Source organism: Styela clava, chromosome 11 (genome assembly GCF_964204865.1).
Source record: "Styela clava chromosome 11, kaStyClav1.hap1.2, whole genome shotgun sequence".
NCBI lineage: Eukaryota > Metazoa > Chordata > Ascidiacea > Stolidobranchia > Styelidae > Styela > Styela clava.
The window spans coordinates 1,797,664-1,814,928 of NC_135260.1; the positions used below are offsets into that span (position 1 = coordinate 1,797,664).

The 17,265-nt window shown below is 40.6% G+C and overlaps 7 non-coding genes and 6 pseudogenes across 7 annotated transcripts; all 13 read left to right on the plus strand.

Moving 5' to 3' along the window:
* The first annotated feature begins 856 nt into the window (after positions 1-856).
* On the plus strand, positions 857-975 carry LOC144430323 (5S ribosomal RNA). Its single transcript, XR_013479449.1, has one exon. It is a non-coding gene; the product is annotated as a 5S ribosomal RNA (ribosomal RNA).
* A 1,211-nt stretch (positions 976-2,186) lies between these two features.
* LOC144430100 (5S ribosomal RNA) lies at positions 2,187-2,305 on the plus strand (annotated as a pseudogene).
* Positions 2,306-3,515: 1,210 nt separating this feature from the next.
* On the plus strand, positions 3,516-3,634 carry LOC144430324 (5S ribosomal RNA). Its single transcript, XR_013479450.1, has one exon. It is a non-coding gene; the product is annotated as a 5S ribosomal RNA (ribosomal RNA).
* Positions 3,635-4,839: 1,205 nt separating this feature from the next.
* LOC144430106 (5S ribosomal RNA) lies at positions 4,840-4,958 on the plus strand (annotated as a pseudogene).
* A 1,210-nt stretch (positions 4,959-6,168) lies between these two features.
* On the plus strand, positions 6,169-6,287 carry LOC144430325 (5S ribosomal RNA). Its single transcript, XR_013479451.1, has one exon. It is a non-coding gene; the product is annotated as a 5S ribosomal RNA (ribosomal RNA).
* A 1,205-nt stretch (positions 6,288-7,492) lies between these two features.
* On the plus strand, positions 7,493-7,611 carry LOC144430101 (5S ribosomal RNA; annotated as a pseudogene).
* Positions 7,612-8,820: 1,209 nt separating this feature from the next.
* On the plus strand, positions 8,821-8,939 carry LOC144430326 (5S ribosomal RNA). Its single transcript, XR_013479453.1, has one exon. It is a non-coding gene; the product is annotated as a 5S ribosomal RNA (ribosomal RNA).
* Positions 8,940-10,144: 1,205 nt separating this feature from the next.
* Positions 10,145-10,263, plus strand: LOC144430107 (5S ribosomal RNA; annotated as a pseudogene).
* Positions 10,264-11,468: 1,205 nt separating this feature from the next.
* On the plus strand, positions 11,469-11,587 carry LOC144430327 (5S ribosomal RNA). Its single transcript, XR_013479454.1, has one exon. It is a non-coding gene; the product is annotated as a 5S ribosomal RNA (ribosomal RNA).
* A 1,209-nt stretch (positions 11,588-12,796) lies between these two features.
* LOC144430165 (5S ribosomal RNA) lies at positions 12,797-12,905 on the plus strand (annotated as a pseudogene).
* A 1,205-nt stretch (positions 12,906-14,110) lies between these two features.
* On the plus strand, positions 14,111-14,229 carry LOC144430069 (5S ribosomal RNA). The gene has a single exon (XR_013479315.1). It is a non-coding gene; the product is annotated as a 5S ribosomal RNA (ribosomal RNA).
* A 1,207-nt stretch (positions 14,230-15,436) lies between these two features.
* On the plus strand, positions 15,437-15,555 carry LOC144430328 (5S ribosomal RNA). The gene has a single exon (XR_013479455.1). It is a non-coding gene; the product is annotated as a 5S ribosomal RNA (ribosomal RNA).
* Positions 15,556-16,764: 1,209 nt separating this feature from the next.
* Positions 16,765-16,873, plus strand: LOC144430126 (5S ribosomal RNA; annotated as a pseudogene).
* Positions 16,874-17,265: the final 392 nt, after the last annotated feature.

Sequence of the window (17,265 nt, forward strand, 5' to 3'; positions counted from 1 at the left end):
CGTAACTTACCTGCGGTAACATGGACTACCTTACGACGACGAAGGTTTTCTGAAAACTATCCCTTAATGGAATTCGAACCCACGCAGAGTAATCAGAGGTGTGGTAACGAGCGTATATCTGACACTTAGCACGATGCGCCACACGGTTGAGCACGAGTTTTACCATAGCTTGAAATCTACCTATATCTAGTATTACATAGTGAGATCTACGTCAATTCAGTACTTTAGCGCAGGTTCAAAGCCTTCATTTTGCATCCCTAGTAGATATCTCATTAAATTTAGTTAGACTGACTGACTATTAACGTTGATACATTTTTATTGAACCGGACTTAATCGAAAAATTAAACTCTCGCCAAGTTACGGGCGATCACCGAAGTGCCACGCGCTTGTGAGAGTTTATATATAACTTTTGATACTGTGTGAGTGCACGTAACCTAGCTTTGAGCACATATAATAAAAAATAAGCTTATAAGAAGGGCAACTTTCATATATACTGTCGAACTATCTGGGTTATGTGCAATACAATGGGCATCCGCTTATCAAAAAGCTTTGTCAATAACACGTCAGGCCTCAATAACAAACAAGCGAGTTATATCAGGGACTCGATGCTTGCGTTAAGCCATACACCAGAGATAAAATACCTATGAGGAAAAACATGCAATCAATAAATTAACGCATGTAATCAATAATAACAAAATTTGACACTGGTAGAAAATGTCGGCGGTAAGCCACTGAGCGAAACAGCGACTGCCTGAGTTTCATTGTTTGTGACTCTACAAACGAAACAGTTGCGCTTCGCTTCTCTCTCATTAGGCGTTGCCTAAATATGAATAACCGAATATGTCTCGTCGATATCGCCTACGACCATACCACGTTGAATACACCCGATCTCGTTCGATCTCGGAAGTTAAGCAACGTCGGGCTCGGTTAGTACTTGCATGGGTGACCGGCTGGGAATACCGGGTGCCGTAGGCTTTTCGCTTTTATCAAAAATAAAAGGAATGCTGTCTGAACAAAACATAATTTAAAATGAATATGTTATAAAATATTTCAGATTGTCGAGGACTGAATAATAAATAACTAACAGGGGCGAAACGCAACTTTACGAATAGTCACTGAGACCCGTCATCGATATTTCGAATGCGTCTTAATAGATATAGGCCTACTATATATGGCAGAATAATCGGTGCTACTATGGAGTGAGTTAGGATATGGGAAATCGAGATAAGACGACTTAATTAATCATATGACGGATCACGGCCAATCGCCCGGTTATCAGTCAAGGCCAGTTATTTCATTTCGGAAGCAAGCACTTAATGGTAGCGGAAGCCGTAACTTACCTGCGGTAACATGGACTACCTTACGACGACGAAGGTTTTCTGAAAACTATCCCTTAATGGAATTCGAACCCACGCAGAGTAATCAGAGGTGTGGTAACGAGCGTATATGTGACACTTAGCACGATGCGCCACACGGTTGAGCACGAGTTTTACCATAGCTTGAAATCTACCTATATCTAGTATTACATAGTGAGATCTACGTCAATTCAGTACTTTAGCGCAGGTTCAAAGCCTTCATTTTGCATCCCTAGTAGATATCTCATTAAATTTAGTTAGACTGACTGACTATTAACGTTGATACATTTTTATTGAACCGGACTTAATCGAAAAATTAAACTCTCGCCAAGTTACGGGCGATCACCGAAGTGCCACGCGCTTGTGAGAGTTTATATATAACTTTTGATACTGTGTGAGTGCACGTAACCTAGCTTTGAGCACATATAATAAAAAATAAGCTTATAAGAAGGGCAACTTTCATATATACTGTCGAACTATCTGGGTTATGTGCAATACAATGGGCATCCGCTTATCAAAAAGCTTTGTCAATAACACGTCAGGCCTCAATAACAAACAAGCGAGTTATATCAGGGACTCGATGCTTGCGTTAAGCCATACACCAGAGATAAAATACCTATGAGGAAAAACATGCAATCAATAAATTAACGCATGTAGTCAATAATAACAAAATTTGACACTGATAGAAAATGTCGGCGGTAAGCCACTGAGCGAAACAGCGACTGCCTGAGTTCCATTGTTTGTGACTCTACAAACGAAACAGTTGCGCTTCGATTCTCTCTCATTAGGCGTTGCCTAAATATAAATAACCGAATATGTCTCGTCGATATCGCCTACGACCATACCACGTTGAATACACCCGATCTCGTTCGATCTCGGAAGTTAGGCAACGTCGGGCTCCGTTAGTACTTGCATGGGTGACCGGCTGGGAATACCGGGTGCCGTAGGCTTTTCGCTTTTATCAAAAATAAAAGGAATGCTGTCTTAACAAAACATAATTTAAAATGAATATGTTATAAAATATTTCAGATTGTCGAGGACTGAATAATAACTAACAGGGGCGAAACGCAACTTTACGAATAGTCACTGAGACCCGTCATCGATATTTCGAATGCGTCTTAATATATATAGGCCTACTATATATGGCAGAATAATCGGTGCTACTATGGAGTGAGTTAGGATATGAGAAATCGAGATAAAACGACTTAATTAATCATATGACGGATCACGCCAATCGCCCGGTTATCAGTCAAGGCCAGTTATTTCATTTCGGAAGCAAGCACTTAATGGTAGCGGAAGCCGTAACTTACCTGCGGTAACATGGACTACCTTACGACGACGAAGGGTTCTGAAGATTATCCCTTAATGGAATTCGAACCCACGCAGAGTAATCAGAGGTGTGGTAACGAGCGTATATCTGACACTTAGCACGATGCGCCACACGGCTGAGCACGAGTTTTACCATAGCTTGAAATCTACCTATATCTAGTATTACATAGTGAGATCTACGTCAATTCAGTACTTTAGCGCAGGTTCAAAGCCTTCATTTTGCATCCCTAGTAGATATCTCATTAAATTTAGTTAAACTGACTGACTATTAACGTTGATACATTTTTATTGAACCGGACTTAATCGAAAAATTAAACTCTCGCCAAGTTACGGGCGATCACCGAAGTGCCACGCGCTTGTGAGAGTTTATATATAACTTTTGATACTGTGTGAGTGCACGTAACCTAGCTTTGAGCACATATAATAAAAAACAGGCTTATAAGAAGGGCAACTTTCATATATAGCCTACTGTCGAACTATCTGGGTTATGTGCAATACAATGGGCATCCGCTTATCAAAAAGCTTTGTCAATAATACATCAGGCCTCAATAACAAACAAGCGAGTTATATCAGCGACTCGATGCTTGCGTTAAGCCATACACCAGTGATAAAATACCTATGAGGAAAAACATGCAATCAATAAATTAACGCATGTAATCAATAATAACAAAATTTGACACTGGTAGAAAATGTCGGCGGTAAGCCACTGAGCGAAACAGCGACTGCCTGAGTTTCATTGTTTGTGACTCTACAAACGAAACAGTTGAGCTTCGCTTCTCTCTCATTAGGCGTTGCCTAAATATAAATAACCGAATATGTCTCGTCGATATCGCCTACGACCATACCACGTTGAATACACCCGATCTCGTTCGATCTCGGAAGTTAAGCAACGTCGGGCTCGGTTAGTACTTGCATGGGTGACCGGCTGGGAATACCGGGTGCCGTAGGCTTTTCGCTTTTATCAAAAATAAAAGGAATGCTGTCTGAACAAAACATAATTTAAAATGAATATGTTATAAAATATTTCAGATTGTCGAGGACTGAATAATAACTAACAGGGGCGAAACGCAACTTTACGAATAGTCACTGAGACCCGTCATTGATATTTCGAATGCGTCTTAATAGATATAGGCCTACTATATATGGCAGAATAATCGGTGCTACTATGGAGTGAGTTAGGATATGGGAAATCGAGATAAGACGACTTAATTAATCATATGACGGATCACGCCAATCGCCCGGTTATCAGTCAAGGCCAGTTATTTCATTTCGGAAGCAAGCACTTAATGGTAGCGGAAGCCGTAACTTACCTGCGGTAACATGGACTACCTTACGACGACGAAGGGTTCTGAAAACTATCCCTTAATGGAATTCGAACCGACGCAGAGTAATCAGAGGTGTGGTAACGAGCGTATATCTGACACTTAGCACGATGCGCCACACGGTTGAGCACGAGTTTTACCATAGCTTGAAATCTACCTATATCTAGTATTACATAGTGAGATCTACGTCAATTCAGTACTTTAGCGCAGGTTCAAAGCCTTCATTTTGCATCCCTAGTAGATATCTCATTAAATTTAGTTAGACTGACTGACTATTAACGTTGATACATTTTTATTGAACCGGACTTAATCGAAAAATTAAACTCTCGCCAAGTTACGGGCGATCACCGAAGTGCCACGCGCTTGTGAGAGTTTATATATAACTTTTGATACTGTGTGAGTGCACGTAACCTAGCTTTGAGCACATATAATAAAAAATAAGCTTATAAGAAGGGCAACTTTCATATATACTGTCGAACTATCTGGGTTATGTGCAATACAATGGGCATCCGCTTATCAAAAAGCTTTGTCAATAACACGTCAGGCCTCAATAACAAACAAGCGAGTTATATCAGGGACTCGATGCTTGCGTTAAGCCATACACCAGAGATAAAATACCTATGAGGAAAAACATGCAATCAATAAATTAACGCATGTAATCAATAATAACAAAATTTGACACTGGTAGAAAATGTCGGCGGTAAGCCACTGAGCGAAACAGCGACTGCCTGAGTTTCATTGTTTGTGACTCTACAAACGAAACAGTTGCGCTTCGATTCTCTCTCATTAGGCGTTGCCTAAATATAAATAACCGAATATGTCTCGTCGATATCGCCTACGACCATACCACGTTGAATACACCCGATCTCGTTCGATCTCGGAAGTTAGGCAACGTCGGGCTCCGTTAGTACTTGCGTGGGTGACCGGCTGGGAATACCGGGTGCCGTAGGCTTTTCGCTTTTATCAAAAATAAAAGGAATGCTGTCTTAACAAAACATAATTTAAAATGAATATGTTATAAAATATTTCAGATTGTCGAGGACTGAATAATAACTAACAGGGGCGAAACGCAACTTTACGAATAGTCACTGAGACCCGTCATCGATATTTCGAATGCGTCTTAATATATATAGGCCTACTATATATGGCAGAATAATCGGTGCTACTATGGAGTGAGTTAGGATATGAGAAATCGAGATAAAACGACTTAATTAATCATATGACGGATCACGCCAATCGCCCGGTTATCAGTCAAGGCCAGTTATTTCATTTCGGAAGCAAGCACTTAATGGTAGCGGAAGCCGTAACTTACCTGCGGTAACATGGACTACCTTACGACGACGAAGGGTTCTGAAGATTATCCCTTAATGGAATTCGAACCCACGCAGAGTAATCAGAGGTGTGGTAACGAGCGTATATCTGACACTTAGCACGATGCGCCACACGGTTGAGCACGAGTTTTACCATAGCTTGAAATCTACCTATATCTAGTATTACATAGTGAGATCTACGTCAATTCAGTACTTTAGCGCAGGTTCAAAGCCTTCATTTTGCATCCCTAGTAGATATCTCATTAAATTTAGTTAAACTGACTGACTATTAACGTTGATACATTTTTATTGAACCGGACTTAATCGAAAAATTAAACTCTCGCCAAGTTACGGGCGATCACCGAAGTGCCACGCGCTTGTGAGAGTTTATATATAACTTTTGATACTGTGTGAGTGCACGTAACCTAGCTTTGAGCACATATAATAAAAAACAGGCTTATAAGAAGGGCAACTTTCATATATAGCCTACTGTCGAACTATCTGGGTTATGTGCAATACAATGGGCATCCGCTTATCAAAAAGCTTTGTCAATAACACATCAGGCCTCAATAACAAACAAGCGAGTTATATCAGCGACTCGATGCTTGCGTTAAGCCATACACCAGTGATAAAATACCTATGAGGAAAAACATGCAATCAATAAATTAACGCATGTAATCAATAATAACAAAATTTGACACTGGTAGAAAATGTCGGCGGTAAGCCACTGAGCGAAACAGCGACTGCCTGAGTTTCATTGTTTGTGACTCTACAAACGAAACAGTTGAGCTTCGCTTCTCTCTCATTAGGCGTTGCCTAAATTTAAATAACCGAATATGTCTCGTCGATATCGCCTACGACCATACCACGTTGAATACACCCGATCTCGTTCGATCTCGGAAGTTAAGCAACGTCGGGCTCGGTTAGTACTTGCATGGGTGACCGGCTGGGAATACCGGGTGCCGTAGGCTTTTCGCTTTTATCAAAAATAAAAGGAATGCTGTCTGAACAAAACATAATTTAAAATGAATATGTTATAAAATATTTCAGATTGTCGAGGACTGAATAATAACTAACAGGGGCGAAACGCAACTTTACGAATAGTCACTGAGACCCGTCATTGATATTTCAAATGCGTCTTAATAGATATAGGCCTACTATATATGGCAGAATAATCGGTGCTACTATGGAGTGAGTTAGGATATGGGAAATCGAGATAAGACGACTTAATTAATCATATGACGGATCACGCCAATCGCCCGGTTATCAGTCAAGGCCAGTTATTTCATTTCGGAAGCAAGCACTTAATGGTAGCGGAAGCCGTAACTTACCTGCGGTAACATGGACTACCTTACGACGACGAAGGGTTCTGAAAACTATCCCTTAATGGAATTCGAACCGACGCAGAGTAATCAGAGGTGTGGTAACGAGCGTATATCTGACACTTAGCACGATGCGCCACACGGTTGAGCACGAGTTTTACCATAGCTTGAAATCTACCTATATCTAGTATTACATAGTGAGATCTACGTCAATTCAGTACTTTAGCGCAGGTTCAAAGCCTTCATTTTGCATCCCTAGTAGATATCTCATTAAATTTAGTTAGACTGACTGACTATTAACGTTGATACATTTTTATTGAACCGGACTTAATCGAAAAATTAAACTCTCGCCAAGTTACGGGCGATCACCGAAGTGCCACGCGCTTGTGAGAGTTTATATATAACTTTTGATACTGTGTGAGTGCACGTAACCTAGCTTTGAGCACATATAATAAAAAATAAGCTTATAAGAAGGGCAACTTTCATATATACTGTCGAACTATCTGGGTTATGTGCAATACAATGGGCATCCGCTTATCAAAAAGCTTTGTCAATAACACGTCAGGCCTCAATAACAAACAAGCGAGTTATATCAGGGACTCGATGCTTGCGTTAAGCCATACACCAGAGATAAAATACCTATGAGGAAAAACATGCAATCAATAAATTAACGCATGTAATCAATAATAACAAAATTTGACACTGGTAGAAAATGTCGGCGGTAAGCCACTGAGCGAAACAGCGACTGCCTGAGTTTCATTGTTTGTGACTCTACAAACGAAACAGTTGCGCTTCGATTCTTTCTCATTAGGCGTTGCCTAAATATAAATAACCGAATATGTCTCGTCGATATCGCCTACGACCATACCACGTTGAATACACCCGATCTCGTTCGATCTCGGAAGTTAGGCAACGTCGGGCTCCGTTAGTACTTGCATGGGTGACCGGCTGGGAATACCGGGTGCCGTAGGCTTTTCGCTTTTATCAAAAATAAAAGGAATGCTGTCTTAACAAAACATAATTTAAAATGAATATGTTATAAAATATTTCAGATTGTCGAGGACTGAATAATAACTAACAGGGGCGAAACGCAACTTTACGAATAGTCACTGAGACCCGTCATCGATATTTCGAATGCGTCTTAATATATATAGGCCTACTATATATGGCAGAATAATCGGTGCTACTATGGAGTGAGTTAGGATATGAGAAATCGAGATAAAACGACTTAATTAATCATATGACGGATCACGCCAATCGCCCGGTTATCAGTCAAGGCCAGTTATTTCATTTCGGAAGCAAGCACTTAATGGTAGCGGAAGCCGTAACTTACCTGCGGTAACATGGACTACCTTACGACGACGAAGGGTTCTGAAGATTATCCCTTAATGGAATTCGAACCCACGCAGAGTAATCAGAGGTGTGGTAACGAGCGTATATCTGACACTTAGCACGATGCGCCACACGGTTGAGCACGAGTTTTACCATAGCTTGAAATCTACCTATATCTAGTATTACATAGTGAGATCTACGTCAATTCAGTACTTTAGCGCAGGTTCAAAGCCTTCATTTTGCATCCCTAGTAGATATCTCATTAAATTTAGTTAAACTGACTGACTATTAACGTTGATACATTTTTATTGAACCGGACTTAATCGAAAAATTAAACTCTCGCCAAGTTACGGGCGATCACCGAAGTGCCACGCGCTTGTGAGAGTTTATATATAACTTTTGATACTGTGTGAGTGCACGTAACCTAGCTTTGAGCACATATAATAAAAAACAGGCTTATAAGAAGGGCAACTTTCATATATACCTACTGTCGAACTATCTGGGTTATGTGCAATACAATGGGCATCCGCTTATCAAAAAGCTTTGTCAATAACACATCAGGCCTCAATAACAAACAAGCGAGTTATATCAGCGACTCGATGCTTGCGTTAAGCCATACACCAGTGATAAAATACCTATGAGGAAAAACATGCAATCAATAAATTAACGCATGTAATCAATAATAACAAAATTTGACACTGGTAGAAAATGTCGGCGGTAAGCCACTGAGCGAAACAGCGACTGCCTGAGTTTCATTGTTTGTGACTCTACAAACGAAACAGTTGAGCTTCGCTTCTCTCTCATTAGGCGTTGCCTAAATATAAATAACCGAATATGTCTCGTCGATATCGCCTACGACCATACCACGTTGAATACACCCGATCTCGTTCGATCTCGGAAGTTAAGCAACGTCGGGCTCGGTTAGTACTTGCATGGGTGACCGGCTGGGAATACCGGGTGCCGTAGGCTTTTCGCTTTTATCAAAAATAAAAGGAATGCTGTCTGAACAAAACATAATTTAAAATGAATATGTTATAAAATATTTCAGATTGTCGAGGACTGAATAATAACTAACAGGGGCGAAACGCAACTTTACGAATAGTCACTGAGACCCGTCATTGATATTTCGAATGCGTCTTAATAGATATAGGCCTACTATATATGGCAGAATAATCGGTGCTACTATGGAGTGAGTTAGGATATGGGAAATCGAGATAAGACGACTTAATTAATCATATGACGGATCACGCCAATCGCCCGGTTATCAGTCAAGGCCAGTTATTTCATTTCGGAAGCAAGCACTTAATGGTAGCGGAAGCCGTAACTTACCTGCGGTAACATGGACTACCTTACGACGACGAAGGGTTCTGAAAACTATCCCTTAATGGAATTCGAACCGACGCAGAGTAATCAGAGGTGTGGTAACGAGCGTATATCTGACACTTAGCACGATGCGCCACACGGTTGAGCACGAGTTTTACCATAGCTTGAAATCTACCTATATCTAGTATTACATAGTGAGATCTACGTCAATTCAGTACTTTAGCGCAGGTTCAAAGCCTTCATTTTGCATCCCTAGTAGATATCTCATTAAATTTAGTTAGACTGACTGACTATTAACGTTGATACATTTTTATTGAACCGGACTTAATCGAAAAATTAAACTCTCGCCAAGTTACGGGCGATCACCGAAGTGCCACGCGCTTGTGAGAGTTTATATATAACTTTTGATACTGTGTGAGTGCACGTAACCTAGCTTTGAGCACATATAATAAAAAATAAGCTTATAAGAAGGGCAACTTTCATATATACTGTCGAACTATCTGGGTTATGTGCAATACAATGGGCATCCGCTTATCAAAAAGCTTTGTCAATAACACGTCAGGCCTCAATAACAAACAAGCGAGTTATATCAGGGACTCGATGCTTGCGTTAAGCCATACACCAGAGATAAAATACCTATGAGGAAAAACATGCAATCAATAAATTAACGCATGTAATCAATAATAACAAAATTTGACACTGGTAGAAAATGTCGGCGGTAAGCCACTGAGCGAAACAGCGACTGCCTGAGTTTCATTGTTTGTGACTCTACAAACGAAACAGTTGCGCTTCGATTCTCTCTCATTAGGCGTTGCCTAAATATAAATAACCGAATATGTCTCGTCGATATCGCCTACGACCATACCACGTTGAATACACCCGATCTCGTTCGATCTCGGAAGTTAGGCAACGTCGGGCTCCGTTAGTACATGCATGGGTGACCGGCTGGGAATACCGGGTGCCGTAGGCTTTTCGCTTTTATCAAAAATAAAAGGAATGCTGTCTTAACAAAACATAATTTAAAATGAATATGTTATAAAATATTTCAGATTGTCGAGGACTGAATAATAACTAACAGGGGCGAAACGCAACTTTACGAATAGTCACTGAGACCCGTCATCGATATTTCGAATGCGTCTTAATATATATAGGCCTACTATATATGGCAGAATAATCGGTGCTACTATGGAGTGAGTTAGGATATGGGAAATCGAGATAAGACGACTTAATTAATCATATGACGGATCACGCCAATCGCCCGGTTATCAGTCAAGGCCAGTTATTTCATTTCGGAAGCAAGCACTTAATGGTAGCGGAAGCCGTAACTTACCTGCGGTAACATGGACTACCTTACGACGACGAAGGGTTCTGAAAACTATCCCTTAATGGAATTCGAACCGACGCAGAGTAATCAGAGGTGTGGTAACGAGCGTATATCTGACACTTAGCACGATGCGCCACACGGTTGAGCACGAGTTTTACCATAGCTTGAAATCTACCTATATCTAGTATTACATAGTGAGATCTACGTCAATTCAGTACTTTAGCGCAGGTTCAAAGCCTTCATTTTGCATCCCTAGTAGATATCTCATTAAATTTAGTTAGACTGACTGACTATTAACGTTGATACATTCTTATTGAACCGGACTTAATCGAAAAATTAAACTCTCGCCAAGTTACGGGCGATCACCGAAGTGCCACGCGCTTGTGAGAGTTTATATATAACTTTTGATACTGTGTGAGTGCACGTAACCTAGCTTTGAGCACATATAATAAAAAACAAGCTTATAAGAAGGGCAACTTTCATATATACTGTCGAACTATCTGGGTTATGTGCAATACAATGGGCATCCGCTTATCAAAAAGCTTTGTCAATAACACGTCAGGCCTCAATAACAAACAAGCGAGTTATATCAGGGACTCGATGCTTGCGTTAGGCCATACACCAGAGATAAAATACCTATGAGGAAAAACATGCAATCAATAAATTAACGCATGTAATCAATAATAACAAAATTTGACACTGGTAGAAAATGTCGGCGGTAAGCCACTGAGCGAAACAGCGACTGCCTGAGTTTCATTGTTTGTGACTCTACAAACGAAACAGTTGCGCTTCGCTTCTCTCTCATTAGGCGTTGCCTAAATATAAATAACCGAATATGTCTCGTCGATATCGCCTACGACCATACCACGTTGAATACACCCGATCTCGTTCGATCTCGGAAGTTAAGCAACGTCGGGCTCGGTTAGTACTTGCATGGGTGACCGGCTGGGAATACCGGGTGCCGTAGGCTTTTCGCTTTTATCAAAAATAAAAGGAATGCTGTCTGAACAAAACATAATTTAAAATGAATATGTTATAAAATATTTCAGATTGTCGAGGACTGAATAATAAATAACTAACAGGGGCGAAACGCAACTTTACGAATAGTCACTGAGACCCGTCATCGATATTTCGAATGCGTCTTAATAGATATAGGCCTACTATATATGGCAGAATAATCGGTGCTACTATGGAGTGAGTTAGGATATGAGAAATCGAGATAAGACGACTTAATTAGTCATATGACGGATCACGCCAATCGCCCGGTTATCAGTCAAGGCCAGTTATTTCATTTCGGAAGCAAGCACTTAATGGTAGCGGAAGCCGTAACTTACCTGCGGTAACATGGACTACCTTACGACGACGAAGGGTTCTGAAAACTATCCCTTAATGGAATTCGAACCGACGCAGAGTAATCAGAGGTGTGGTAACGAGCGTATATCTGACACTTAGCACGATGCGCCACACGGTTGAGCACGAGTTTTACCATAGCTTGAAATCTACCTATATCTAGTATTACATAGTGAGATCTACGTCAATTCAGTACTTTAGCGCAGGTTCAAAGCCTTCATTTTGCATCCCTAGTAGATATCTCATTAAATTTAGTTAGACTGACTGACTATTAACGTTGATACATTTTTATTGAACCGGACTTAATCGAAAAATTAAACTCTCGCCAAGTTACCGGCGATCACCGAAGTGCCACGCGCTTGTGAGAGTTTATATATAACTTTTGATACTGTGTGAGTGCACGTAACCTAGCTTTGAGCACATATAATAAAAAACAAGCCTATAAGAAGGGCAACTTTCATATATACTGTCGAACTATCTGGGTTATGTGCAATACAATGGGCATCCGCTTATCAAAAAGCTTTGTCAATAACACGTCAGGCCTCAATAACAAACAAGCGAGTTGTATCAGGGACTCGATGCTTGCGTTAGGCCATACACCAGAGATAAAATACCTATGAGGAAAAACATGCAATCAATAAATTAACGCATGTAATCAATAATAACAAAATTTGACACTGGTAGAAAATGTCGGCGGTAAGCCACTGAGCAAAACAGCGACTGCCTGAGTTTCATTGTTTGTGACTGTACAAACGAAACAGTTGCGCTTCGCTTCTCTCTCATTAGGCGTTGCCTAAATATAAATAACCGAATATGTCTCGTCGATATCGCCTACGACCATACCACGTTGAATACACCCGATCTCGGAAGTTAGGCAACGTCGGGCTCGGTTAGTACTTGCATGGGTGACCGGCTGGGAATACCGGGTGCCGTAGGCTTTTCGCTTTTATCAAAAATAAAAGGAATGCTGTCTGAACAAAACATAATTTAAAATGAATATGTTATAAAATATTTCAGATTGTCGAGGACTGAATAATAACTAACAGGGGCGAAACGCAACTTTACGAATAGTCACTGAGACCCGTCATCGATATTTCGAATGCGTCTTAATAGGTATAGGCCTGCTATATATGGCAGAATAATCGGTGCTACTATGGAGTGAGTTAGGATATGAGAAATCGAGATAAGACGACTTAATTAATCATATGACGGATCACGCCAATCGCCCGGTTATCAGTCAAGGCCAGTTATTTCATTTCGGAAGCAAGCACTTAATGGTAGCGGAAGCCGTAACTTACCTGCGGTAACATGGACTACCTTACGACGACGAAGGGTTCTGAAAACTATCCCCTAATGGAATTCGAACCCACGCAGAGTAATCAGAGGTGTGGTAACGAGCGTATATCTGACACTTAGCACGATGCGCCACACGGTTGAGCACGAGTTTTACCATAGCTTGAAATCTACCTATATCTAGTATTACATAGTGAGATCTACGTCAATTCAGTACTTCAGCGCAGGTTCAAAGCCTTCATTTTGCATCCCTTGTAGATATCTCATTAAATTTAGTTAGACTGACTGACTATTAACGTTGATACATTTTTATTGAACCGGACTTAATCGAAAAATTAAACTCTCGCCAAGTTACGGGCGATCACCGAAGTGCCACGCGCTTGTGAGAGTTTATATATAACTTTTGATACTGTGTGAGTGCACGTAACCTAGCTTTGAGCACATATAATAAAAAACAAGCTTATAAGAAGGGCAACTTTCATATATACTGTCGAACTATCTGGGTTATGTGCAATACAATGGGCATCCGCTTATCAAAAAGCTTTGTCAATAACACGTCAGGCCTCAATAACAAACAAGCGAGTTATATCAGGGACTCGATGCTTGCGTTAGGCCATACACCAGAGATAAAATACCTATGAGGAAAAACATGCAATCAATAAATTAACGCATGTAATCAATAATAACAAAATTTGACACTGGTAGAAAATGTCGGCGGTAAGCCACTGAGCGAAACAGCGACTGCCTGAGTTTCATTGTTTGTGACTGTACAAACGAAACAGTTGCGCTTCGCTTCTCTCTCATTAGGCGTTGCCTAAATATAAATAACCGAATATGTCTCGTCGATATCGCCTACGACCATACCACGTTGAATACACCCGATCTCGTTCGATCTCGGAAGTTAGGCAACGTCGGGCTCGGTTAGTACTTGCATGGGTGACCGGCTGGGAATACCGGGTGCCGTAGGCTTTTCGCTTTTATCAAAAATAAAAGGAATGCTGTCTTAACAAAACATAATTTAAAATGAATATGTTATAAAATATTTCAGATTGTCGAGGACTGAATAATAACTAACAGGGGCGAAACGCAACTTTACGAATAGTCACTGAGACCCGTCATCGATATTTCGAATGCGTCTTAATAGATATAGGCCTACTATATATGGCAGAATAATCGGTGCTACTATGGAGTGAGTTAGGATATGGGAAATCGAGATAAGACGACTTAATTAATCATATGACGGATCACGGCCAATCGCCCGGTTATCAGTCAAGGCCAGTTATTTCATTTCGGAAGCAAGCACTTAATGGTAGCGGAAGCCGTAACTTACCTGCGGTAACATGGACTACCTTACGACGACGAAGGTTTTCTGAAAACTATCCCTTAATGGAATTCGAACCCACGCAGAGTAATCAGAGGTGTGGTAACGAGCGTATATCTGACACTTAGCACGATGCGCCACACGGTTGAGCACGAGTTTTACCATAGCTTGAAATCTACCTATATCTAGTATTACATAGTGAGATCTACGTCAATTCAGTACTTTAGCGCAGGTTCAAAGCCTTCATTTTGCATCCCTAGTAGATATCTCATTAAATTTAGTTAGACTGACTGACTATTAACGTTGATACATTTTTATTGAACCGGACTTAATCGAAAAATTAAACTCTCGCCAAGTTACCGGCGATCACCGAAGTGCCACGCGCTTGTGAGAGTTTATATATAACTTTTGATACTGTGTGAGTGCACGTAACCTAGCTTTGAGCACATATAATAAAAAACAAGCTTATAAGAAGGGCAACTTTCATATATACTGTCGAACTATCTGGGTTATGTGCAATACAATGGGCATCCGCTTATCAAAAAGCTTTGTCAATAACATGTCAGGCCTCAATAACAAACAAGCGAGTTATATCAGCGACTCGATGCTTGCGTTAAGCCATACACCAGAGATAAAATACCTATGAGGAAAAACATGCAATCAATAAATTAACGCATGTAATCAATAATAACAAAATTTGACACTGGTAGAAAATGTCGGCGGTAAGCCACTGAGCGAAACAGCGACTGCCTGAGTTTCATTGTTTGTGACTCTACAAACGAAACAGTTGCGCTTCGCTTCTCTCTCATTAGGCGTTGCCTAAATATAAATAACCGAATATGTCTCGTCGATATCGCCTACGACCATACCACGTTGAATACACCCGATCTCGTTCGATCTCGGAAGTTAAGCAACGTCGGGCTCGGTTAGTACTTGCATGGGTGACCGGCTGGGAATACCGGGTGCCGTAGGCTTTTCGCTTTTATCAAAAATAAAAGGAATGCTGTCTGAACAAAACATAATTTAAAATGAATATGTTATAAAATATTTCAGATTGTCGAGGACTGAATAATAAATAACTAACAGGGGCGAAACGCAACTTTACGAATAGTCACTGAGACCCGTCATCGATATTTCGAATGCGTCTTAATAGATATAGGCCTACTATATATGGCAGAATAATCGGTGCTACTATGGAGTGAGTTAGGATATGAGAAATCGAGATAAGACGACTTAATTAGTCATATGACGGATCACGCCAATCGCCCGGTTATCAGTCAAGGCCAGTTATTTCATTTCGGAAGCAAGCACTTAATGGTAGCGGAAGCCGTAACTTACCTGCGGTAACATTGACTACCTTACGACGACGAAGGGTTCTGAAAACTATCCCTTAATGGAATTCGAACCCACGCAGAGTAATCAGAGGTGTGGTAACGAGCGTATATCTGACACTTAGCACGATGCGCCACACGGTTGAGCACGAGTTTTACCATAGCTTGAAATCTACCTATATCTAGTATTACATAGTGAGATCTACGTCAAATCAGTACTTTAGCGCAGGTTCAAAGCCTTCATTTTGCATCCCTAGTAGATATCTCATTAAATTTAGTTAGACTGACTGACTATTAACGTTGATACATTTTTATTGAACCGGACTTAATCGAAAAATTAAACTCTCGCCAAGTTACGGGCGATCACCGAAGTGCCACGCGCTTGTGAGAGTTTATATATAACTTTTGATACTGTGTGAGTGCACGTAACCTAGCTTTGAGCACATATAATAAAAAACAAGCTTAAAAGAAGGGCAACTTTCATATATACTGTCGAACTATCTGGGTTATGTGCAATACAATGGGCATTCGCTTATCAAAAAGCTTTGTCAATAACACGTCAGGCCTCAATAACAAACAAGCGAGTTATATCAGCGACTCGATGCTTGCGTTAAGCCATACACCAGAGATAAAATATCTATGAGGAAAAACATGCAATCAATAAATTAACGCATGTAATCAATAATAACAAAATTTGACACTGGTAGAAAATGTCGGCGGTAAGCCACTGAGCGAAACAGCGACTGCCTGAGTTTCATTGTTTGTGACTCTACAAACGAAACAGTTGCGCTTCGCTTCTCTCTCATTAGGCGTTGCCTAAATATAAATAACCGAATATGTCTCGTCGATATCGCCTACGACCATACCACGTTGAATACACCCGATCTCGGAAGTTAAGCAACGTCGGGCTCGGTTAGTACTTGCATGGGTGACCGGCTGGGAATACCGGGTGCCGTAGGCTTTTCGCTTTTATCAAAAATAAAAGGAATGCTGTTCGAACAAAACATAATTTAAAATGAATATGTTATAAAATATTTCAGATTGTCGAGGACTGAATAATAACTAACAGGGGCGAAACGCAACTTTACGAATAGTCACTGAGACCCGTCATCGATATTTCGAATGCGTCTTAATAGGTATAGGCCTGCTATATATGGCAGAATAATCGGTGCTACTATGGAGTGAGTTAGGATATGAGAAATCGAGATAAGACGACTTAATTAATCATATGACGGATCACGCCAATCGCCCGGTTATCAGTCAAGGCCAGTTATTTCATTTCGGAAGCAAGCACTTAATGGTAGCGGAAGCCGTAACTTACCTGCGGTAACATGGACTACCTTACGACGACGA